The 27,314-nt window shown below is 37.0% G+C and overlaps 1 protein-coding gene across 19 annotated transcripts in view; it reads right to left on the bottom strand.

Moving 5' to 3' along the window:
* Positions 1–27,314, bottom strand: part of GPRASP1 (G protein-coupled receptor associated sorting protein 1) — an 87,474-nt gene that overhangs the window by 10,819 nt on the left and 49,341 nt on the right. For 3 of the 19 annotated variants that reach the window (XM_071213327.1, XM_071213317.1, XM_071213318.1), the window contains one exon: positions 10,724–10,879. The exons of 13 other annotated variants lie outside the window; for them this stretch is intronic. The gene's annotated coding sequence lies outside the window, so the exon portion shown is untranslated. Of the gene's footprint in view, positions 1–10,723; positions 10,880–14,384; positions 14,632–17,752; positions 17,889–19,632; positions 19,746–27,314 lie in introns of all 19 variants that reach the window. 3 more of the 19 variants (XM_071213322.1, XM_071213323.1, XM_071213315.1) reach the window with 3 other exon arrangements.

Genomic DNA, 27,314 nt, shown 5'->3' with positions numbered 1-27,314 from the left:
AAATTTTCCCATATAGATATCTAATTGACCCAGAATCATTTATTCACAATCCTCTCCTCTCTCCCCTGTTCTGCAGCATCATTTTACATAAATCATACACACACACATACACACACACACATCTTTTCCTATACATTGTATTCTGTTTCTTTGGTCTATAAGACTATCCTTGCACCAATAGTACGATATCTTAATTACAGCACATTTATACTAAGTCCTCCTAGCTAGTAATATGTTTCCTACATTTTGTTGTTTTCTTCGGAAGTTTTCATTTCCGTATACATTTCAGAATCAGCTTTTCAATGTTCCCTCCCTGCCTCTATCTTCAACCCACCCAGAGTCAATGACTGGACACTGAATGAGATTATATAATATCTGCCTGTTTGTTTTTTTTACCTGCCTTTCAGGTCACCAATTTTTCTCTTCTGCTCTGTTGAATGCATTCACTGTGTTTTTAATTTCTGTTATTGTATTTTTCAGTTCTGAAATCCTCACTTATCTTTTTCTTATACTTTTCATTTCTTTAGCAAAGTTCTTAATTTTATTATTTATTTCTTTTAATATACTAAGAATTATCTGTATCCCATATGGTTTTCTTTCTAATGTCTTGTTTACCTTTTGGTTTTCAGACACATGGTCTTATCTCCTCACATAGTCATTATTGTTTCAGTGACAGATACTGCATATGAAACTTTATATATATGTATATACTTTCAATTATTAGATGGTGTTGTCTTTGATTTATTTTTGCTTCCCAAAGGTTACTAGAGGCACTAACGTTCCCAGATCATGTTAATCCAATCAGGAATTGGGACTACTGGAATCTGGGCTTCAGTCATTATCAGGACCTGTTTTTGAGTCACCCTTACACCTAAGGTATATCTTTTGGAGTAACAATCTGAATTCTTGGAGTCTTGCTAGAGCATCTCTCTCCTTGGAGGTCACTAAATGCCAATCTTGTTACCCCTAGATTTCTGAATCTGCCAATGCTTAGTTCAGTTTCTTTCTTTCTTTCTTTTTTTTTTTTTTTTTGGTACTTTGGTCCAAGGAATGAACCCATGAGTTCATATGTAGAAAGCTAGCGCTCAACCACTTGAGCCACATCTGCTCCCCTAGCTCAGTTGCTTAGCCCCTATATCATCTGTGTAGTTAACATAGCATGCCTGAGACTGCTATCCTTAGGAAGGCCTCCTTGCAATTTTTGTCCTTGATTTAAATCAGAGATCTTAGATTTTGGAACTGTTTCTACTATTCCAAGAACTGATAAGAATGGTTCACTGCACTTAAACTCTTTGTTCAAACAATATGATTTATGGTGAACATCTGCTTTCATTTAGGAGATCTGGAATTTGGTAAATACTAGGCAGAAGCTGCCTACATAACAAGTCCCCAATAAAATCCCAGGCACTGAGGGTGTAATGAGTTTCTATGGTAGTCAACATTTCATATGTGTTTTCATAACTCATTGCTAGAGGAATTAAGCATGTTCTGTGTGAAATGCTTAGAGTCACTTTTGGAAGTTTTGCCTAGTTTCCTCCAAACTTTGCCCCATGTACCTATTCTCTTTGATGATTTTGCTTTGCTTCACTTTAATAAACCATAGCCATAAGCATGAACTATATGAGTCCAGTAAGTCCTGCTACTGAGTCATTGAACATGGAGTGGTCTTTTTTTTTTAAGATTTATTTATTTATTTATTTCTCTCCCCTTTCCTCCCCACCCCAGTTGTCTGTTCTCTGTGTCTATTTGCTGTATCTTCTTTGTCCACTTCTGTTGTTGTCAGCAGCACAGGAATCTGTGTTTCTTTTTGTTGCATCATCTTGTGGTGTCAGCTCTCCATGTGTGCGGCACCATTCCTAGGCAGGCTCTACTTTCTTTTGCACTGGGAAGCTCTCCTTACGGGGGGCACTCCTTGCGCGTGGGGCTCCCCTATGCGGGGGACACCCCTGCATGGCAGGGCACTCCTTGTGCGCATCAGTACTGCACATGGGCCAGCTGCACACGGATCAAGGAGTCCCGGGGTTTGAACCGTGGACCTCCCATGTGGTAGATGGATGCCCTAACCACTGGGCCAAGTCCGCCGCCCTGGAGTGGTCTTTAGGGCCCCCAACACACCATCTCAAGCCGTCTCAGATTCCTATAGTGAAATAAAATACACTGAAAATCATGCCTTATCTACTGGTTTATTTATTCCAGACTTTGGTCCTATAATTTTTCATAGGTAGTTCTCCTGAGAGTCCAATACATTTTCTACTTGTTCATTTGGGTCATGGTCTGGATTGCATAATCTGAATTACCACCATGGGAGGTGGAACTCACCCATTCTATGTTGTTGTTTTTTATTAAGAAGAAATTCACATAACATAAAATTCACCATTTTAACTATTTAAAAGTGTACAGTTCAGTAGTTTTTAGTATACACTTACAATGTTGTGCAATTACTGCTACTATCTATTTTTAGAACATTTTCATTGTTACAAAAATAATTCCTGTACCTATTAAGTTACAACAGGAAAGTCACTTGTCACATTCAAGAGTTTCTCAATAAGATTAGCAATTGATTCTTTTCATAAACTATGAAGGACAGAAGATAGTGGGATGACATATTTAAAGAGTTGAAAGAAAGAGAGCTGTCAACCAGGAATTCTATATCCAGCAAAACTATCCTTCAAAAAATGAAGAATAAGTTCAGACATTCCCAAATAAACAAAAACTGAGTAGGTAGCTAGTAGACCTTCCCTTAAAGAAATGATAAATCGTGTCCCTCAGGTTGAAATGAAAGAACACTAGATTGCAACTTGAATTCAACCAAAGAAATAAAGAACATCAATAAAAGTAACTATACGGGTAAATTTAAAAATCAGTATTACTATAATTTTGTTAGTAATTTTTCTATTTGTCCATATATGATTCAAAATACAACTGCATGAAATAATAATTATAAATTTATGTCAACAGTTGTTCTATCTTCCTGGCTGCTAAAACAAATATCATATAATGGGTTGGCTTAAAAAACAGGAATTTATTGTCTCCCAGTTATAAGGCTATGAGAAGTTTAAAACTGAGGCATTAGCAAGGTGATATTTTCTCTCAGAAGACTGTGGCATTCCAGGGTTGGCTACTGGTAATCCTTGGTCCTTGGCTTTTCTGTCACATGACAGTGTACATGGCAGCATCTTCTCCGTTCTCTTCTGGGTGCCTTTGACTTCAAATTCCTTCCTTCTCTTGTGGCTTCTCTTTCTGTGTCTAATTCCTTTGCTTATAAGGACTTAATTCATATTGGTTTAAGACCCATTCTTATTCAGTTTGGGCACACTGTAACTATTCACATTAAATGTCCTATTTACAAATGGTTTCACATCCACGGGACCTGAACATGACATTTGTGGGAGACAAGATTCAATCCCCAACAATTATCCTATAATACATAAAGATGCAATTTGTGACAATAGTAGCATAAAGAGGATGTGACTGAGTTGTATAGAAGAGCTTTTGTATACTTGAAGCAAAGGTGGAACTAATTCAAATTCATTTCTTTATAAATTTAAGGTATCAATTATAATCCCCAGGGTAACCACTAAGGAAATCACGTAAAAATATACAAAAAAGTAAAGGAGAATAAAAACAGTAAACTAGAAAAAAATCAAGTAAATACAAAAGAAGACAGTAAGGGAGTAATTGAGGAACAAAAGTGATATAGAACATATAGAAAACAAACAAAATGGCAGAAATAAGTCCTTCCTTATTAGTAATTAGTTTAAATGTAAATGTATTATATACCCTAATCATTGGGGAGAAATTAGCAGAATAACAACAAAAATCATGACCCACCTATATGCTGGAAAGAGTTCAAGTAGGGCTTTGTTCTGGATTGGATGCAGTTAGGAAGCGGGCCTTATTCTATGATTGATCATCTTAATAAATCTTATCTATAAATTGGGAGGAATGTGGAAATTTTAAAGCTGTAGTCAGTGAAGAAACAGCAGTCATTCTGAGTCAGTATAGTGGGATAGTCATTTTGTGATTTGGAAAATGTTCAACGGATGTTTGCATTTTGTAGTCTCCTTCATGATTATGGTGTGGTCCTGTTTTTCTTCTTGCATCATCAGGGTCACAAAATGACCTTTTTAATGTTGGTTTTCTGTGATGTTATTTATGTTCAACAGGATTGTACAGCAGGTCAATTCCCTGCAACACTGAGGCCCAGCTGGCAATACTAGGTCAGCTCCCAGATTATAGGGGCTACATTTCTCTTTTTCATCTCCTACATTCTCAAACCTCTTTGAATGTTTCTTTCACCTTTTCCCAATATTAGAAATTTGACTCTCTCATAAAGATATTGCTTTTGCTATAGCTCTTTCAAGTGGTAACTCTTTCATCTCCTACAACTCATATAACACAGGTCCATGTTTCTCACTGACAGTTCCAGACCATGTCCTTTCCTTCTTCATTTTGAAGACCATAATATTAGACTATACCATATATTACCTATCCTTGATGTAGTTATCTATATAGTCCAGGATCACAATCTCTACTTTCTGAAATATTTTAGTACATGGCTCACTACCACTCTTTCCCCACAATTCCTGCCCAAATTAATATTTATATATCCACGTAGATGATCATGCATTTTCTTAACCTTCTCTAGTGATTTTTCACTCCACGCTTGTTCAGCTGTTCAATCCCACAGTCATATCCTAGATCTTGTCATTCTTAGTAATTGCACCATCTCCAAAATCCATATATCAAACATCCTACTCTCTGATCACAACACAGTTGTCTATATCAGTACTTTAATCTTCCTATCTCATATTCACAATTTCCTCTTTATTCATACTCTTTACACTTTATCCTGTGATTTCCATCATTATAATCACTCATCTAAACATACTCTCAACTCCTGTTTGACTCACTCCATCATACTTATCTGTCAGCCCTAACTAAATCACACTTTCTGTCTACCCTGTAACAAAGAGTTAAATGTGATTAGAAAAAGAAAACACACACAACACACATTAACATTTCCAGTTCTCACTTTTTAATTCAAGCCATGAACCTTAGGTAGGTCGTCCTTGCTGCCCTGCAACCTTACCACATTTCCTCAGTCTATACACTTATTCCCCACTGCAAAAAGATTATACAAGACCTTTTTCTTTTCCCTCAAACCACCATCATCTCTGTCCTATTCCTTACTCTCAGTTGATGGCTTTGCATATTTCATTGAAAAAGTAAAAGCAGTTGGAAGAAAACTCCAACTGCCACATCTACTCACCACTTATTCCTGTGCTATTAATGCTTCCTTCTCTGCTGTTCTATGAATGAACTGCCCATGCTCCTATCTAAAGCCAGCTTCCCCATTTGTACACTGGATGATATCTCATCTTTTTGAGTCAAGCTGATTGTTCCAGTAATTTTCTTCTCTCTCCTCTTTCATAAAAATTCCTCATTCTACTGGAATATTACCAGTAATACCTAGATATGCCATACTATCTCCAGTCTCAAAAACAAAATACTGACTTGTCCTCACATCCTAGCTATTATCCCATTTCTCGGCTCCCCTTTGTTGCAAAACTCCTCAAAAGAGTTGTCTAAATTTATTGTATTGACACTGTCTCCTCCCATTCTCTTAAAACCATCCCAGTTAATCTTTCATCCCCAACATTCAATGGAATTGCATTGACGCACTGAAACTTCCCTTGTCAAGATTGCCAATGATCTCTGTGTTGCCAAACCCAATGATCAATTCTCAATCCTCATCCTGAACTATCAGCAGAATGACTGCATAATTTATAATACAAATCATGACACTTATGAGAGTAAAAAGTGTGTGGGTTATAATTATTCCAGGATAACAGGCATATACTGTGATTATCCTGTGAAAATAGGGACATTTGGTCACCTAACCTATCGGCATTCTTGGGCATGTTTGATCATTTCCTTCTTTTTTTTTAACATTTATTTTTTATTTATTTCTCTACCCCCCCCTCCCTTGTCGTCTGCTCTTTGTGTCCATTTGCTGTGTGTTCTTCTGTGTTCTTATATTCCTGGTGGCACTGGGAATCTGTAACTCATTTTGTCATGTCATCTTGCTGCGTCAGCTCTCCATGTGTGCGGCGCCACTCCTGGGTGGGCTGCACATTTTTTCACACAGGGTGGCTCTCCTTGCAAGGCATACTCCTTGCGCTTGGGGCTCCCCTACGCGGGGGACACTCCTGCATGGCATGGCACTCCTTGTGTATGGCAGCACTGCATATGGGCCAGCTCACCACATGGGCCAAGAGGCCCTGGGTTTGAACCCTGGACCTCCTATATGGTAGGTGGATGCTCTATCAGTTGAACCACATCTGCTTCCCTAATCATTTCCTTCTTGAAATATGCTCTTCACTTACCTTCCAGGATACCACACTCCCCTGGTTTTTTTCCTAACTTACTGGTTACTTTTTACCAAACCTCTTAGTTTTTTGTTTTTGATTTATTCTCATATCCTGTATCTCAAAATTGAAATACCCCAGAACTCAATATTTGGACTTCTTCCCTTACTTCCTACAGTATCCATATCCCTCAGTGTTTTTATCCAAGCTCATGGCTTTAAATACCACCTATACCTTGATGATGCCTATTTTCTGTCTTCAGTCTATATGTCACCTAAGACACAAATCTCCAAATGCCTACTTTATTTTTATGTGCTTGTCTAAAATGCTTGTCAAATTCACGATTTATGTACATGTACTTCCAATCCCTGTGCTAAAACCAGCTCTTCCTAGAGACTTCCCCATCTCAGTAAATGGCATCTTTATTAACTCAGTAACTCAGTATCAGAATCATCATCGTTTTCTCTTACATTATATTCAATCTATCCACAACAACTGTTGGTTCTATCTTCAAAATATATTGCAAACTTAAGGGGAAGAGGCCCCAAATACCCAAAAACAACTTAAAAAGGAAAAAATAAGTTGGAGGACTCTGACTTCTGGACTTTAAACCATATTACCTAGCTACAGTGGTAAAAACAGCATGGTACCGACATAAAGATAGGCATATAGACCAAAGAAACCTAACTGATGGTTGAGAAACAGACCTTCACATCTTTGGTCAAGTGATTTTTATAAGACTGTCAAGACTACCCAGCTGGGGCAGAATAGTCTTATTCAACAAATGGTACTGGGAGAACTGGATATCCATATCTAAAAGAAAGAAAGAAGGCCCCTGTCTCACACCTTATTAAAAAATTAACTAAAAAATGGATCAAAGACCTATGTATAAACTAGAACCATAAAATTCTTGGAAGAAAATGTAGGTAAACAGCTTCAAGACTTAGTGATAGGTGGTGGATTTTTAACCCTTACAACCTAAGCACGAGCAACAAAAGGAAAAATGGATAAATGGGACCTCTTCAAGCATGAACATTTTGTGCTTCAAAAGACTTTGTCAAGAAGGTGAAAAGGAAGCCTACTCAATGGGAGAAAATATTTGGAAACCACTTATCCAATAATGGGTTAATTTCCATGCTATATAAAGAGATCATACAACTCAACAATAAAAGGTAAGCAATCCAATTAAAAATGGGCAAAAGACTTAAATAGACAATTTTGCAAAGAGGAAATACAAATGATGAAAAAGCATATGAAAAAATGTTCAGTATTATTCGCTATTAGGGAAATGCAAATCAAAACTACAAAGCAATATCGTCTCATACCTCACAGAAGGGCCATTATTTTAAAAAAAACCAGAAAACTGCAAATGCTCGAGAGGATATGGAGAAATAGAAATACTCCTTCACTGTTGGTGGGAATATAGAATGGTACAGCCTCTGTGGAAGACAGTTTGGTAGTTCCTCAGGAAGCTAAATATAGAACTGCCATATGATCTGGCAATCCCTCTACTAGTGCAGAAGAACCGAATGCAGAGACAATGTTTTACACTCCAACATTCATAGCAATATTAGTCACAATTGCAAAAAGATGGAAACAACGTACGTGTCCATCAACCAATGAATGGGTAAACAAAATGTTGTATAGTACATATGATGGAATACTTTGCTGCTATAAGAAGAAATCAAATTGGAACACATATGATAACATGAATGAACCTTGAAGACATTATATTGAATGAAGTAAGTCAGAAACAAAAGGGAAAATATTGTATGGTCTCATGAACTAAATATGAAGACTAAACAGATGATTAAGTATAGATTACTAAGAGATAGGAGGAGGGCTGAGAAGGGGTACTGATGCTTAATGTATGTAGAATGTTTAATTAGTTTGACTGTAGAAGTATGGAAATGGATAGAGTTGATCATAATACATTATATCGAGTATAAATAACATGAATGTTTATAAATGCAATTGCAGCTGAAAGGGGTGGTCTAGGGATGTAAATGTCAGTTGAAAGAAAGCTAGAAAATAACCTAGGGACTGAATAAAAAAATGAACCCAGAGGTAGATAAGGATTGAGGTTAATTTGGTGAATGCAAAAATGTTCTATGAGTTAGAACTAAAATACATCACTATTACAATGAGTAAGAATATGGTGATACATAGGAATAATACAATTAATGTAACTTATGGAAATGGGGGAGAGAGCAAAGTTATGAGCTGAAGCCTATATGGGTGAAATCTATGACACAGTGGAGGTAATTAGTTGTGCAGTAAAAGGATAAGACAGGGGTATAGGGACACTATTGGGTGGGGTTTTGCAGGCTTAACGGGCTAGGGTTGGGAGGATGGGTAAGATGGTTCATGGAATTTGGGGGAGGATTTGGGGGCAGCAGGTGAACACTAGAGATTGGCAAGCACATGGCTGAATCTATAATGTTGAGAAAACTCTTTAGAAAATATAATAAGGAAGGGTTACTTGTTTAAGGTGTTTGATGGGGAATCTGGTACAGGGTGCACCTGGGGCAGGCTTCTAGAGAGTATGTGAGTGCTCATCTTGTCATAGTTTGTTATATTAGTGGGTGGAAACCCATACAATGAGTGGGAAGGTGCTGTACCCCCATCCTCGGGAGGCTTGATGTTCTCAAACAGAGGAGAGGATGTCTCCTGAGAGCATGGTAACTCCCAATGGGGAAGGACAGACTAGTGTCAAGTCCTTAGCATTGCTTCAAGTATCTACAAATCTTGTAGTTCAAGGAGAGAATCTTGGTTGTCACTGCGGCTTCTGAGGTGAGGGGGAGAGAGGGATAGAACAGATGGAAGTGTTCCACAAGATCATGCAATGATGGATATAGGCCATGTTAAATTTCATTAAAAATTTCAGAAAAGTGTACAGTCTAAAATATAAACCATAATGGAACAACAGTAAAGAGCTTTGTTTTAATATCTGTACATCAGCTGTAGCAAATATAACATCCACATGTAAATAGATCCTTGCTGGGGAAGGGGGAAAATGGTTTGATGTTGGGTATATGGGAGTCCCCTATATTGTATAAGTGACTTTCTTGTGAGCTAAAACTTTTCTGAAGACAAATTAAAAATTAAAAAAAATATATGTTGACACAGGAAGGAATGGAAGAGACTGCCTTGCAGTCTGTACATACAGGGCAACTCCTATTACAGTGATGAAAGGCAAAACATCAAAAACAAAGTTTTATGATATTTTCCATTTCATAATACCCCAACTGATTTTTTACTTTATTTTAGTTTTTCTAAATTATTATGTATTCTATTTCTAATCTTTATACCTATCATTATTTCATTTTCCTGCTAATTGAATTTGGCAATATTTTAGGCCTCATTTTTGAAGATGTTTTGGATCACAGAGGGGATCAACTATGGCAGGGGAGGAGCACTGGTGTTGGGTGACATTGAAGGGGGATGCATTGATGGGTGGGAGTTCTCCAGTGCATGTATATAGGGTATATAAATATGTTTGGCTATTCGATGAGTGTTGTCATAGTAGGTAGAGGTACCCAAGACAACTGAGGGAGTGCTGAGTTCCTAGCCAGGGGAACTCTGTAGCATTCCCCAATAGCATAGCACAATCCCGCAAGTGAAAGGGCAAAGAACAGTGAAGGAATGTCCAGTGATGGGCCCTTGATACTGATGACTATGCTTACGAGCCTGTGTGCTTGAAATTCCAACTAGACCTAGAGCTGCAGGGTGCCTAAGAGTTACTTCCTGAGAGCCTCTGTCTTGCTCAAATGTGGCCACTCTCTAAGCCAAACTCAGTATGTAAATGCATTACCTTGCCCCCAGCATGGGACATGAAACTCAAGGATGAGGCTCCCTGGCACTGAGGGATTACTAGCAATCATGAGATGGTGATGCAACTAGAAAAAGACCTTGAATAAAGGGGGAAATGTTAAAGACAAATGAGTTTATATGATTGAGAGACTTCAAAACGAGTCAGGAGGTCATCAAAGCGGTCATGCTTATGCATGTCTCAGCAGGATCCCAGAGACAGCCAAAGTAGATACAACTCCAGGTACTGGTTCTCCTGAGGGCTATGGAGACACATAGGTTCTACGGTCATGGCAGATGGCTCTGGAGTTCAGTGCCTTGCCAGTGGGCCCTACTTTGGAATTTGTGCTCCTGAGTGTGATGAAAGTGGACTCAGATGGACCTCTCTACACTTTACTCTTCTGTCGCTTTTACTGAACCCGTGGTTGGTGCTGTGGTTGGTGTATACTCAGGAGACTTGACTCTCTGGACCGTTCATATGCCAGCTGGTCCATGAGCCTCAGCAGATTTGGAACACCTACTCTCTGGTTCATTGGACTTACCCAGGTCAGCTAACAGGGAGGTGAGGATGGTCAACCACCACTCCAGGGAACCGAAAGAGTCTACAATTGCAAGCAGGAAAATCTCATCCATCAGCCATGTGGGATCTAAGTTGCCTCTCAATTTAGAGGTGGAGTGGACATCGCCATCGCAGGATCCTCAGGATGGAAGAATAAAATATGGATTAGAGTGGCCTTACTTGTATTCTACTATAGAACTATTGTGATTCTATCAATGGAAGAAATTGTATCATTGATATGCAGATAGTGGTCACGGGAGTTGCTGAGGGCAGGGAGAGGGAAGAAGTGGTGTGATATGGGGGCAATTTCGGGACTTGTCCTGAATGATATCGCAGGGACAGATTCAGGACATTATATATCCTGACATAACCCACTGAATGGACTGGGGGAGAGTGAAAACTACAATGTAAACTAAAATCCATGCTGTGTAGCAGCACTCCAAAATGTATTCATCAAATGCAATGAATTTGCCACACTGATGAAAGAAGTTGTTGATGTGGGAGGAGTGGGTGTGGGGTAGGGATTGGGGCATATGGGAACCTATTATATTTTTTATTGTAACATTTTCTGTGAATTATGTATCTTCAAAAAAAGATATAAAAGAAACAAAAAAATAAAAACATTGAAAAAATATAAAATAAATAATAAAGTAAAAAAAACATTACTTACGGACTGTAGTTAACAGCAATATTGTAATATTCTTGCATCAATGGCAAAGTAGTTACTATATCAATGCTAAGCATAAATAATAGCAACCTATGGGATTTTTTCTTTTGGACTAAGGAAAATATTCATAAATTTACTGAGGCAATGACTATATAACTCTGTGGTGAAAGTGAGAGGCACTGAAGGTATACTTTGGATGGATTGTAAAAGTCATGGGACTGTATATAAAAGTGAACCATGTGGCAGAAGATTGACTATGGCTAACAGTACAAATATATATGAGTGTTCTCTCATGAACTATAATGTACAATACTAATACATGGTATTAATAATAGGGGATGTATGGAGTAAATATACCAAATATATGCTCTGGACCATATTTAAGGTAATAGTCTTATGATATTCTTCCATAATCTGTAACAAATGTTCCAAAACAATGTAAGGTGTTGATGTAGGGGTAATGTATGGGAATTCTGCACATGATGTATGATTGTTTCGTAAGCTCACAAATTCTCTAATAAAAATATATATTAAAAAAGTAATGAGTACTATGAAAAAATAGAAAAGCAGGATAAAAGGGGTAAAGGGGTGAAATTTTAAATACCATAACATATAAATAAAGATAGAAGAAATGAATGAAAAGCAATAAGTAAAATACTTAAATAGGCATTTTTCCAAAGAGGAAATACAAATGGCAAAAGAGAACATGAAAAAATTTTCAATATCAGGAGCTATTAGGGAATGTAAATCAACACTACAATGAGACTGAAATAGTAATAAAAAACCTCCCAAAGATGAAAAGTCCAGGACCAAATGACTTCACAGATGAATTCCACCAATCATTCAAAGATGATCTAATACCAATGTTGCTCAAGCTCTTTTAAAAAATTGAACAGGAGAGAATGCTACCAAAATCATTCTATGCAGTCATCGCCCTAACACCAAAACCAGATAAAGATACTACAAAAAAAGAAAATTACAAAACAATGTCAGCCATTCTGGAGAGCAGTTTGGCGGTTCCTTAAAAAAACTAGCTATAGATTTGCCATATGACCCAGCAATTCCACTGCTGGGTATATATCCAGAAGATCTAATGAATATAAATGCAATATCCTCAACAACATACTGGCAAACCGAATCCAAAAGCACATTAAAAGAATTATATACCACTATCAAGTGGGTTTTATTCCAGTTATGCAAAGGTGGTTCAACACAATAAAAACAATGTAACAAACCACATTGATAAATTGAAGAAGAAAAATGACTGATCTTTTCGAGTGATACGGAAAAGGCATTTGACAAAATAAAGCATGCTTTCTTGATAAAAACACTCCAAAAGATAGGAATAGAAGGAAGCTTCTCAATATGGTAAAGTGCATATATGAAAAACCGACAGCGTTGTACTCGACAGTGAAAGACTGAAAGGTTTCCTGCAAGAGAAAAGGAAGTCCAGTGTCACCAGTTACTCAATATTGTGCTAGAAGTTCTAGCTAGAGCAATCAGGCAAGAAAGAGTAATAAAATACATCCAAATAGGAAGGGAAGAAGTAAAACATTTGCTATTCACTGATAATATGACCCTTCATCTAGAAAACCCTGAAAACCTCAAAACAAAGCTACTAGAATTAATAGAAGAGTTCAGCAAAGTGGCAGGATACAAGGTTAATATACAAAAAGCAATAGGATTTCTATACATTATTGATGAGCAATATGAGCAGAATATCAGGACAAAATTCATTTATAATAGCAACTAAAAGAATAAAATACATTGGAATAAAATTAACCAAGGACATAAAGACCTGTAAGTTGGAAATAAACAAAATATTGCTAAAAGAAACCAAAGAAAATTTAAATAAATGGTAGGACATTCTGTGTTTGTAGACTGGAAGACTAAATATCGTTAAGATATCAATTCTACCCAAAATTATTTAAAGATTCAATACAACCCCAATAAAAATCCCAACAACCTTTTTTTTGCAGAAATAAAAAAGCCTGTAATTAAAATTATTTGGAAAGGCAAGGGACCCTGAATAGCCAAACATGTCTCTTTTTTTTCAGTTTTTGCAACCATTTTTATTTTTTATTCAATTGTCTTTTTTATGATACATAGATCACAAAAATATTACACTAAAAAATGTAAGAGGTTCCCACATACCCTACACCCCATTCCCCAGTTCTCCAACATCAACAATCTCTTTCATCTTAAAAAAGAAAAACGAATTTGGAGGGCTCTCACTTCCTGACTTTAAAGCATATTACTTAGCTACAATGGTAAAACAACAACAACAACAACAACAACAAACCCAGCATGTTATTGGTATAAAAACAGACAGATCGACTAGTGGATTCAAATCAAGAACTCAGAAATAGACCCTCACATCTGTGGTCAAGTAATTTTTGACAAAGCTGTCAAGCCCTCCCAGCTAGGCCAGAAATGTTTATTCGACAAATTGTTCTGGGAGAACTGGATATTTATATCCAAAAGAACAAAAGAGGACCCCAACTCATACCTTATACAAAAATTAAATCAAAATCAAAATATAAAAATGACAATCATAAAACTTCTAGAAGAAAATAAAGGAAATCATCTTTAAGATCTTGTGGTGGGTGGTAGTTTTTTAAACCTTACACCCAAAGCATAAGTAACAAAAGAAAAAAGATAAATAGGACCTCCTCAAAATTAAACACTTTGCACCTCAAAACACTTTGTCAAAAGGGTAAAAAATGCAGCTGACTCAATAGGAGAAAATTTTGGAAATCACATATCCAATAAGGGTTTAATAGCCATGATATACACAGAGATACTATAACTCAACAATAAAAAGACAAAACTACCTCTATTAGTCAGCCAGAGGGGTGCTGATGCAAAGTATCAGAAATCTGTTGGCTTTTATAAAGGGTATTTATTTGGGGTAAATCTTACAGTTACAAGGCCCTAAAAAGTCCAACTCCAGGTACCATAGGTGGTACTTTCTTACCAAAGTCAGCTGCCATGTGTTGAAGCAAGATGGTGGGTGATCTCTGCCTGGTCTCTCCCTCCTTCTTCCTCTTAAAGCTCTGTGGTCTCAGCTTCTTCGGATCTCAGTTCTGGGCTGGCATAGGGCTGATTTCCTTCTGGGCTTTCCTTCTCAGCTGCTCAGCTTCTCTATTCTCTTCAGCTGCAAACCATCAGGTGAATGGCTCATCTCTCTTTCCAGGGCTTGATCCATTTGAGCCTTCTCCTTGCTGTCACATGGCAGAACCAAAATGACCAAGTTTTGTCCCCTTCCATGTGTCTTCTTGAGTGAGTATCCATTTATATCAGCCTACCAATTAGGTGGGGACTCAACCCTGAGTCACACCCTACTGACATGGTAGAATCAAAGCTCCAGTCCTAACAGTTAATTTAATCAAGACATGTCAGCTGAATCTAATTCAGTCAAAGGGTATCACAACCAGATCAGTTTACAAACATAATCTTTTTTGGGAATTTATAAATAATCTCAAACTACCACACTACCCAATTAAAAAAATGGCTAAAAGACTTGAAGAAATAATTGTCCAAATAAAAAATACAGATGGTGAAAAGACGAATGAAAAAATGTTCAACATCACTAGTGATTAGGAAAATGCAAATCAAAAATACAAAATATCATTTCACACATATTAGAATGCCCACTATCGAAAAGTCGGTAAACAACAAGTGCTTGAGAGAATGTGGAGAGATAGGAATACTTATTCACTGTTGGTAGGAATATAGAATGATACAGCCACTGTGAAGGACTGTTTGGCAGTTACTAAAGAAGTTGACTATAGACTTGCCATATGAGCTGGCAATACCACTACCCAGAACAGAGAGCAGTGGCACGAACAGACATCTGCATCCCAATGTTGAGAGCGACATTATTCACGATTGCCAAAAGATGGAAACAATCCACATGTCCAGCACCCAATGAATGGATAAACAAACTGTGGTATATATATACACATGCACATGATGGAATATTATGCAACTATAAGAAGAAATGAAGTCGTGAAGCATGTGACAACATGGATGAACCTGGAGGACATTATGTTGAGAGAAACAAGCCAGACACAAAAGGACAAATATTATATGACCATGCTATTTTGAAGTAAATATATTGTGCAAACTCATGGAAATAATAATTAGAATATAGGTCACCAGAAAATAAAATGGGGGTAAAGAATGGAAAGCTAAGGGCTAATCTATGCAAAATTTTTATAAAGGTTGTTTGTAAATCTTTGGAAGTGAATGGAAATGATGAGAGCACATCACAATGTTTGTCAATAGCAGAGTTATGATATAGGATTGACAGTGTTTGAAAGGGTAATTCTAAGGTAAAGTATATTACTAGAAGGAAAGCTAAAAAATGTAACATGGGACTATATAACATAGTGAAACCTCATGTAAACTATGAATATGGATATTATTGAATACACAAGACTATTTTTACAAAATATAAGTACAAATAAACTATAGAGACAGAAAAAGAATAGCACTATGTGTGGCAGGGGAATCAGAGATTGAGAGGTGATGAGGTTTTTTTGTTTTTTATTATTATCATTATTGGAATACTAAAAACGCTCTACTAATGAATGAAGTGATGAATGCATAACAATGCAATTATACCAAATAACACCGATTGTATACTTTGGATAGATTTATGCTTTATTAATATGTATAAATAAAATTGATTTTTCAAAAAATTTTTCCAACAGCATATTTTAAATATGTGGAAATATTATATGTCAGTTATAACTCAGTAAAGCTGTTTAAAAAATCTGGTTGACAAAAATAACCCAGCTACCTATCATCTCATTACTGAATTGCCATTATTAAAGAAAAATAAAACTGTAAGTGCTGGAGAGAATATACAGAAACAGGAACACTCCTTCACTGTTGATAGGAATATAGAATGGTACCGCCTCTGTGGAAGGCAATTTGGCAGTTCCTCAAGAACCTAAATATAGAACTGCCATATGATCCTGAAATCCCTGTACTAGGAATATATTCAAAAGAACTGAAAACAGGGACACAAACAGACATTTGGACACTGATGTTCATAGCTACATTATTCATAATTGCCAAAATGGAAACCTCAAAAGTCCATCAACCAATAAAATGTGGCATATTCATATGATGGAATACTGTGCTGTTGTAAGAAGAAATGAAACTGGGACACATATGATAATATGGATGGAAGAATATTGTATATTCTCACTAATATGAAGTAAATATGAAGAATAAACAGATGGAGTTACAATTTAGAGTATAGGTTACTAGGAAATAGGATAAGGGCTGAGAAGTGGTACTGATGCTTAATGTATGTAGAATTTTTAATTAGCTTGACTGTAAAAGTGTGGAAACAGAGTTGACAGTAACACATTATAGTGAGAATAACTTATGCAGCTGCTTTATAAATGAGATTGTAGCTGAAACTGGGCAGTCTAGGGACATAAATGTCAATTGAAAGAAAGCTGTAGAATAATCTTGGGACTGTATAACATAGTGAATCTGATGGTGAATGAGGATGGTGGTTAATAATGCAAATACAAGAATGCTCTTCTATGAACTAGAACAAATGTACATCACTATTACAAGCTGGTAAGAATATGATGATGCATGGGAAAAACACAATTAATATAACTGATGGACTACAGTTAACAGCAATATTTTAATATTCTTGCACCAATGTCAGTGAAGGTACTGTATCAATGCTGAGTCAATAATAGGGTGCTATGGGATCTTTTTTTTGGGCTAAGGAAATTGTTAAAAAATTTACTGAGGCAATGACTGCAAAACTCTGTGATGAAAGTGTGAACCAATAAGTGTACACTTGGATGGACTGTGCAAGGTATGACACTGTATAACAGAGTGAGCCATGTAGTGGACTATCAACTGTTCTCTCATGAACTATAACAGATATACAATACAAAGACATTGTGTTAGTAATAGGGGTACATATGGAAAAATACACCTAATGTAAGTTATAGACTAGAGTTAGTAGTAATATTTTGAAGATGTTCTTTCATAATCCGTAACAAATATTCCGGAATGATGCAAAAACAAAATCTTGATGGAGGAATGATGTATGGGAGTTCTGTATGTAATGCATGATTGTTTTGTAAGCTTACAACTTCTCTAATATAAAAATATATCAATATATATATATATTCCAAAACTGACCAATTACCACTATTTACTCAGATAATACTCTAGTGTCAAGAGCTGAGCGAGCTCAGGTGCCAAGTGTCAAAGTAGCTAAGGAAGACAAGCTAAAATGAATGCAATGGTCAAGTCAAGTCTTTACTCATTTACCTGAGATAGTATAAGCAAGAGTCTAACCTGGAGAAAGCTCCCTTCTATTCCATTTTTCCCAGGGAATAGCACTGGGAAAAGGTCATATGGATCACTGTAGATGTGGTGAAGTTACTCACTGCTCAGAGATCCCCAAACAAAAGGTTCCTGCTGTTTAACGAACCTAGAGACCATGGGAAATGAGAAGGGGAAATCTGACTTAGTATTGAGTCAGAGTGGAGAAAAGTGTCTTCAAGGCCTCTCCCTCCTCACCCTGATAAGGAGATCTCAGTCGAAGTGCCTTAGGAAAGCCTCAGATAGGAATGACCATAAGCATAAGAGAATGGCCAGCCATGGGTCCTGAGTCACTGACTGCCATTCTCTTCAGAGACTGCAATGCACTAACTGTGCACCAAGTCTGGTGTGGGGAGGGCAGATTCCCCCGACAAGGACTGCCAGGTCAAGCCTTTGTAATTACTTATTGCTAGGACTTGAAAGATCACACATTGGTTTTTGGCCAGGAGTCAGAATCTTAACTTAGTCCAAGCTACCATTGTCTATCACCTGGACTACTACAACAGCTTCCTAACTTAAAATTGGTCTCCCTGTTTCCATTCTAGTTTCCCTAGAATTCCTTCTCTACACAACAGCCAGGATCATCCTTTTAAAAAAATCAATTCACACTTCTACCTTGTAGAAAACCCTCTGATGACTTTCCATTACACTTTGAATAAAATCTAAATCCCTTTCCATGGCCTACAATACCCCACATAACTAAACTCTTCTTGCTTATTCCAATTAACCACACACCTCTGCATTTGTTGTGTCCACTGCCTGAAATACTTTACCCTCAGATAGCTTCATGAGTCACTACTTCACTTCATTCAGTTATTTGCTCAGAGAAAGATTCCACCTAAAATAGTACTCCCCCTTCTTACACCCTCTGTCTTAATACACCATTTTATTTTCATTGATAACATTTATTACTACTTCATAATATATTACATATTTATATGTTAACTTTCTTATCTTTCTCAGCTCCATGAAGATAGTACTTTGCTTTATGCTATGCTATATATCTGAGACCTAAGAACAGATCCTGGCACATAACAGATTGTTCAATAAATATTTGTTGAATATAGAAATGCCTCAGGGAGCTAGTTGTTTCTGATTATAATCAAGCATAATAGTTTATAATATTGATTAAAATCCAGACAGAAGTGTTATTCTTTTATAAACTTTAATCATTTCATACACTAAGTACTAAGTACCCCACTAAACTATTTAAACTAATTATTTTGTCAGAGATAATATTTTTAACTGGTGAAGGTGAATGTATCCCATCCAGTGGGTTTTTTTTTCTCTATTATGCCATCCAAAGCATGTGGAAAGCTAATGTATACACTATGCCCCACTGAAATTGAACGTAATACTGAATGAAGGGCTATACGTTTGCTAAGATTTATAAAATTTGAAATTTTAAAGAAACTCCACAAAATTCCCTGATGAATACATTTGCTTATACATGCACTATTAAAAAAAGAGCTTTTCTTTTTCTAAGCTGATGTAAGATGATATACCAGGAAATAAAGTTTGTGGATTATCATGGTGAAGAGGGTATCAAAATGAACTTCTATCATATTTACAAACTGTTTTTTAATTCATTATGAAGTGAAATTTACAGAATGGTCAAATTTCACAACCAATTTGGTGAGGAAATCTGGGGCATTTGACACACACTTGTTTTTGCCTTATTATGATAAATCCTATTGTAAATTCATGGTTGACGACATGGCAATGATTTGACACACTTCTGTGTGTCATATTTTAGTTGCTGGCTCAACATTCCAGAACTTGCCCTGCATGTACAAGCAGCTCCCAGAAATCTCCTACAGAACACTGTAGGAGAACAGTCAAATAGCAGTTACCTGAGTCAAAGGTTTGCTGGCTGTGGGGTAATGAATGCAGTACCCAGGACTAGGAGTAAACAGTGTTTCCTTGGGAAGAGGCAGCATTTGGATCCATGTAAACACGGAGATTCCTAGGGCCATAAAAACATGCTCAGGGAAAGACACATGCACAGAAACTACCAGGGAAGACAATATACAGGTTATTCTTTAAATTCACTGTATGAATAAGCTCTAAAGGAGAGCACTTGAACTGGCAAATTTGCCAAGACTGGGAATGTGTTTCCTTTCTTTCCTTCTATTTTTTTTTTGTTAGTTACTGGCATTCAAGGAAATATCTGTCATAACACTAACTGGATACAGACTTTAAAATGGATGCCTCAATGTCTAAATTCAAGCAGTAACACATTAATATATCAAAACATCTAGGTTTCAGGAAAGATTACAAAATATACAAAGAAACAGGAAGTGATGACCTAGACAAAAGACCAGGTTAAACCATTATAAACTATCAATGACAAGCACGAGACCTGGGGCATACCAGAAATATACCTTAAAAATAGTCCTAAATATGCTCAACGAACTAAAAGGCATGTAGAAAGAAGTAAAGGAAACAGGGAAAATGAAAGATGAGCACGGAGTATCAGTAAAAAGATACAAATCATGAGAGGAATCAGAGTTGAAGACCACAGTAACAAAAAAATTTAAAAACCAATAAAAGGGTTCAACAGATTATATCCGGCAGAAGAAAGAATCAGTGAACTTGAAATAAGACAATTGAAATAATTCAGTCTGTAGAGCAGAAAAAATTAGAATGAAGAAAAATGAACAGAGCCTAAGAGACCTGTGTGTCACAAATACGAACATCAATATACACATTCTGAAGGAGAAGAAAGAAAGGGACAGAGAGAATATTCAAATAAATAATGGCTGAAAACTTCCCAAATTTAAGGAAAGACATGAATATACATTTTTGATACACTCAACAAACTCCAAACAGGATATACCCAAATAGATCTACATGACAACATATAATTAAACTGCCAAATGCCAAATATACAGAATTCTGAAAGCTGCAAAAGAAAAGCAAAGTGTCACGTACATGGAAGCCTCAATAAGATTAAATGTCAATTTCCCACAGGAAACCATGCGACCAAGAAGGCAGTGAGAAGAAATACTTAAAGCACTGAAAGGAAAAAAATGCCACCCAAGAATCCTATAGCTGGCAAAACTTTCTTTCAAAGATAAAGGAGCGATTAAAGCATTCCTTGATAAACAAAAGCTGGAGGAATTTGTCAATCATGTTAAAAGGATTTCTTTAGGTTGAAAGTGAAACTCACTAGACAATAGATCAAGTTGCATGAAAAATTCAATCTCTCTTTTAAAGGTAATGACATCACTAAGTATAAATGCCAGTACTATTATATTTTTGGTATGTAACTCCACTTTTTACTTTCTACAGGATTTAAAAGGAAAATGCATAAAATCCAATGATAAACCAATCGTTTCACACTCAAAATGCATACGTATGTATTTGTGATAAGAACTACATAAAGGTGGGCAGGGAAGGAGGGGTATAGAATCATAGTTTGTGTATACTATTGAAAGTAAGTTGATATGCAAGCAAACAAGAATGTTATAGACTTATGAAGTTAAATTTAGACCTCATGTAGTGACAAAAAAGGAGAAAATATACAGACTTACAGAGATAGAAAGTAGAATACAGGGAAACAGACTTGGCCCAGTGGTTAGGGCGTCCATCTACCACATGGGAGGTCTGTGGTTCAAACCCCGGGCCTCCTTGACCCGTGTGGAGCTGGCCCATGCTCAGTGCTGATGCGCGCAAGGAGTGCTGTGCCACGCAGGGGTGTACCCAGCGTAGGGGAGCCCCACGTGCGAGAGCCGCCCAGCACGAAAGAAAGTGCAGCCTGCCCAGGAATGGCGCCGCCCACACTTCCCGTGCCGCTGATGACAACAGAAGCGGACAAAGAAACAAGGCGCAGCAAATAGACACAGAGAACAGACAACCGGGGGTGGGGGGGGTGGGGGGGGTGAGGATTAATTAAATAAATAAATCTTAAAAAAAAAAGAAAGTAGAATACAGATTACCAGGAGCAAGAGAGAGGTGTGTGGTGTATGTACCTACCCCAGAAAAGCATGTTCTTAAATTAATCCATTCTTTTCGGTGTGAACTCATTGTAAGTAGGATCTTTTTTTTTAATTATTAACTTTTTTTTGAAAGATACATAGATCACACAAAATGTTACATTAAAAAATATAAGAGGTTTCCATATACTCTATTCCCAACACCCCCTACTCCTCCCACATCAAAAACTTCTTTTATCAGTGTGGTACATGCATTGCATTTGATCCATACATTTTGGAGCACTGCTACACAGTATGCATTATAGTTTACATTGTAGTTTACATGCTCTTCCAGTCCATTCAGTGGGTTACAGCAGGATATATAATGTCCTGCATCTGTCCCTGCAATATCATTCAGGATAACTCCAAATCCCCAAAATACCCCCATATCACACCTCTTTTGCCCTCTCCCTGCCTTCAGCAACTCCCGTGGCCACTGTCTCCACATCAGTGATATAATTTCTTCCATTGCTTGAGTCATAATAATTCTACAGCAGAATACCAGTAAGTCCACTCTAATGCATAATTTATTCTTCCATCCTGAAGACCCTGGGATGGTGATGCCCACTCCACCTCGAAATAGAAAGGGGGCTTAGATCCTACATGGCTGATGGATGGGATCCTCCTGCTTGCAGTTAAGGACTCTCGCGGTTCCCTGGTGTGGTGGTTGACCATCCTCACCTCCTTGTTAGCTGACCTAGGTAAGTCCAATGAACAGAGAGAAGGTGTTGCAACTCTGCTGAGGCTCAGGGCCCAGCTGGCACATGGACAGTTCAGAGATTTAAGTCTCTTGGGCACACAGCAACTCCAGTGCCAACCACAGGTTCGGTAAAAGTGACTGAAGAGTCATGTGTAGAGAGGTCACATCTGAGTCCAACTCCATCACATTCAGGAGCACAAATCCCAAAGTAAGGCCGACTCGCAAGGCACTGAACTCCAGAGCCATCTGCCATGACTGTAGGACCTGGATGTCTCCGTAGCCCTTGGGAGCACCACTACTTAGAGTTTGACTGTTTCTGAGGTCCTGCTGAGAAGTATGTAAGCTGACCCCTCTGATAACTTCCTGACTCATTTTGAAGTCTCTTATCAATATAAATTTATTTGTCTTTACCATTTCCCCCTTTTATTCAAGGTGTTTTTCCAGCTGCATTACCAGCTGGTACTTGGTAGTAATCCCTTGGCACCAGGGAGTATAAATAGGATCTTGTGATGAGGCTACCTTCGTTAAGGTGTGACACATCTCATTCAGGGTGGGTCTTTTTTTTTTTTACACTTTTTAAATTAAAGTTAATAGATCACAAATAACGTTACATTAAAAAACATAAAAAAAAATAAGAGGTTTCCATATACCCCACTCCCCACCCTCCCACCCCCCATTTTTATAAATTTTATTTTTTGAAGATACATCCATCACAAAAAATGTTACATTAAAAAATACAAGAGGTTCCTATATACCCCCCATTCCCCCATGCCACTCCTCCCACACCAACAACCTCCTCCATAATTGTAGCACACTCATCACACTCAGTGAACACATTCTGGAGCACTGCTCCACATAGATAATAGCTTACCCTGCAGTTTACACTCTCCGCTGGTACATTCAGTGGGTTATGGCAGGATATATAAAGTCCAGCATTTGACCCTGCAATATCATTTAGGACAACTCAAAGTTCCAAAAATGCCCCCACATCACATCTCTTCTTCCCTCTCCCTGCCCTCAGCAACTACTGTGACCACTTTCTCCACCTCAATGCTACAATTTCTTCTTTTACTAGTCATAATAGTTTTATAGTAGAATATCAGTAAATCCACTCTAATCCATATTTTATTTCAGGATGGGCCTTATTCTCTTACTGGAGTCATTTACATAAGAGAAGGAAATTCAGATAAAGAAAGAGAAAGCCACAGAAGCACGAAACTGAAAGCAACAAAACCAAGAAAAGAAGGAATAGACCAGCAGATGCCACCATATGTCTTGTCATGTGGCAGAGGAACCCAGGGTCACTGGCAGCCAGTCTTGGGGGAGAAAATGTAGCCTTAATTTGGACATTTTTCTCAGTCTCAAAACTGTAAGCTAATAAATCCCCATTGTTAAAAGACAACTCATTTCATGGTATCTGCTTTCAGCAGCCTACCAAACTAAAACAAGAGGGAATGAAGAATTGATGCATAATGGGTACAGGGTTTCTGTTTGGGGTAATGGGAAAATTCTAGTAATGGATGGTAGTGCAGTCACTGCAACATTGTGAATGTGACTAATCCCACTGAATGGTATGTTTGGGAGTGCTTGAGATGGGAAAGTTTATGCTGCATATGTTTCCACAATTTAAAATTTAAAAACAATGAAAATTTAAAAACAATGAAAGGCAATTAAAGAGACAATGACATTTTAATGCAATACATATTCTGGGTGGGATCTAATAAAAAAGGAAAAAAGTTTCATAAGGACATTATTGTTATATATGAAAAAATTGGAACATAGAGTATAAGCTTTATATCAATGTTAAATTTCTTGAATGTATTAATTAAGTACAGTTAAGTTGGTTAAATAAATGAATATCCTTGTTCTTAGGAAGTATTAAAGGAGTATACTTAGGGAGTATTAAGTCTTCAAGGAGCATGATATATATAGCCTATTCTCAAATGTTCAGAAAATAGAGAAAGGCAGAGTGATGGCATCAACATGCTGATATAAAACATCCCCTGAACAAATGTCCCCAGAGATTCAGCAAATATAAGGGCAAATTCTACTTGCTTAAAACACAGGAAGATAGAGAGAAGGAGAAGGTCTCCACAAATGCTAAATTGAAGAAAGCTAAAAATATCAGGTTTGACATTCCTATCCCATACTGGCCAGCCCTCTTAACCTCCCCCTCCCTAGTCCCTTTCAAAGCTTGAAAATTTTCTGGAAGCAGTGGCCCTGGTCCTTCTGATGGGACACATACTACAGAGAAGATCACAATAGTGAGCTAGAACCCCACACATACCCAGTCACAAGGACAAGTCTGCTGAGACCCAGGGTGGAACACAAGACACTGAAGAGTGCTGCATACAAAAGGGCCCTGAGGGAGGTGGAAGAGAGAAAAACCATAGCAGAATAGCATCAGGCCAAGTATACTTTCTCAATGAAGTTACTATAGTCAGGACTCCCTAAATGAAAAATGGACTTTTCTAGACTGTCCCACCTTTCTGAATTGACCCAATCTGGCTCCCTGGGGTGGGATAGCCTAATATGGAAGAAACCAGAGGCAGAAAAGCCTCATAGAACAAAAGAAACAAATGGATTAAACTGAACTGCTGTAAGACTAGAGGGTACCAGAACTGAAAAGTGTAAAGAAAACAGGGCACTGAGTGAGGGAGAGAATTTAAACAAGTCATAGGAGCTAGGGAGAAAATTTTGCACAAAAGCAAACAGAACAGATCAAAATTCCTCAAGAGGGAACAGGGGAAAGGACGCTTTTTCCTGGAGGTGAAACAATTACACCAAAAGTACAATATTGAAAATTATATCACATATCCAGGGCAAGAATCAGATGAAGAGCTGAAAAAATCTGCTCAGTTAAATCGGCCTATCCTAAGGGTCCAGAATAAATTGGAACAAGAGTCAAAGAAGAGCCTTAACACAAAGCAAATTAAAAAAACACCCATGTACAAGAGGGAGAAACTGGTCTTCAGAGTTAACTCAGATGCAAAAAATAACAAGCCATACTAAGAAACAGGAAGATACAGCTCAGTCAAGGGAACAAATTTAAAAATTCAGAGACGACACAGAATTTGGAACAACTAATAAAAGAAATTCAAACAAATCTCCTAAATGAATTTAAGGAGATGAAGGAAAATATGTGTAAAGAGCTAAAGGATTTTAAGAAGACAATTTTAAGATTTATGAGAGAATAAAGAAGAATTTGGAAGTAGAAAAAAGACACATAACAGAAATTATAGGGATGAAAGGCACAATAGTAGAGATTAAAAATAGACTAGAGGTATATAACAGCACATGTGAACAGACAGAAGAAAAATGAATGAACTAGAAGATAGGGCAATCAAAATCATACAGAGTAACAGATGAAGAAAAGAAAGGAAACAATTGAGCAATGCCTCAGTGATTTGAGGACAGCATGAAGCACACAAATATACATATCATGGGCATCCCAAAAGAAAAGGGAAAGGGGCAGAAAGAATATTTGAGAAATAATGGCTGAAAACTTCCCAACTCTTATGAAAACCATGAATATGTATATCTAAGAAGCACAACATAATCCAAACAGAAATTATCCTAATATGCCTACTTTGAGGCACAAATTAATCAGAATGTCAAATGCCAAAGATAAAGAGAGAATTCTGAAAGAGGTAAGAGAAAAAGAGAGTCATCACATACAAGGGATCCTCAATAAGACTACGTGCCGATTTCTCGTCAGAAACCGTGGAGAAGAAAAGGCAGTGGTATGATTATATTTAAAGTACTGAAAGAGAAAACTGCCAGCCAAAAATTATTTATCCTACATAACTTTAAAAATGATGGAGTGTCTGAAATATTCACAAAGAGAAACTGAGAGTTTGTTAAAAAAAAAAAAGGTTTGTGTCACAAGAATTACTAAAGGGAGTTCTGTAGGTTGAAAGGGGAAAAAAGGAGAGAGTGACTCAGAGACGTTTGAAAAAATGAAGGTTCAGAAAATAGGTATGCTATTTCAATAGCATGCATATTATAATAACAAAGTTGGTATATTTTCATATTAGTAGGTAATAGATATAGGTTGTGCAATATAAACCACAGGGTAAATACAAAGAAAGTATTTTTTAAAATATACAGAAACAGAAGTGAGAAACAGATTAGTTAGATACCACAAAATATCAACAATATAGAAAAGACTATTGTAGTAAAGGAAAAGAGACAAAAACTATGACATATAAAAACCAAAGGAAAAAAATGACAGAAATACTGCCTTTATATTAATGACACTGAGATGGCAATGGACTAAAGTTTCCAGTCAAAAGACAGAGATTGGCAGAATGGATAAAAAAGCATGATCTGGCTACATGTTGTTTATAAGAGACTCACAATAGGTTGAAAGTTAGAGTTTGGAAAAAGATATTCCATGCAAATAGTAACTAAAACAAAAAACAAAAAACAACAGATGGGGTTACTATACAGATATCAAACAAAATAGATGTTAAGTCCAAAACTGTTATGAGACAAAGAAGAACATTATATAGTAATAGCAGGAGCAATCCATCAAGAAGACATAACAATCATAAATACTTATGTACCTAACCACAGTGCCCCAAAATACAAGGGGCAAACATTGGCAAACCTGAAGGGGAAAATAGACACCTCTAAAATAATAGTTGGAATTTTCAATACATCACTCTCATCAATAGATAAAACATCTAGACAGAAGATCAATAAGGAAACAGAACCTGAATAATACGGTAAGTGAACTAGACCTAACGGTATATACAGAACATTATACCCCAAAACATCAACATACACATTCTTCTCAAGTGCACATTTTTTTTTCTGCAATTCTACTCAATTTATTTATTTTTTAAAAAGATAT

Source organism: Dasypus novemcinctus, chromosome X (assembly GCF_030445035.2).
Source record: "Dasypus novemcinctus isolate mDasNov1 chromosome X, mDasNov1.1.hap2, whole genome shotgun sequence".
Classification (NCBI taxonomy): domain Eukaryota; kingdom Metazoa; phylum Chordata; class Mammalia; order Cingulata; family Dasypodidae; genus Dasypus; species Dasypus novemcinctus.
This window is presented reverse-complemented; position numbering and strand designations above follow the sequence as displayed.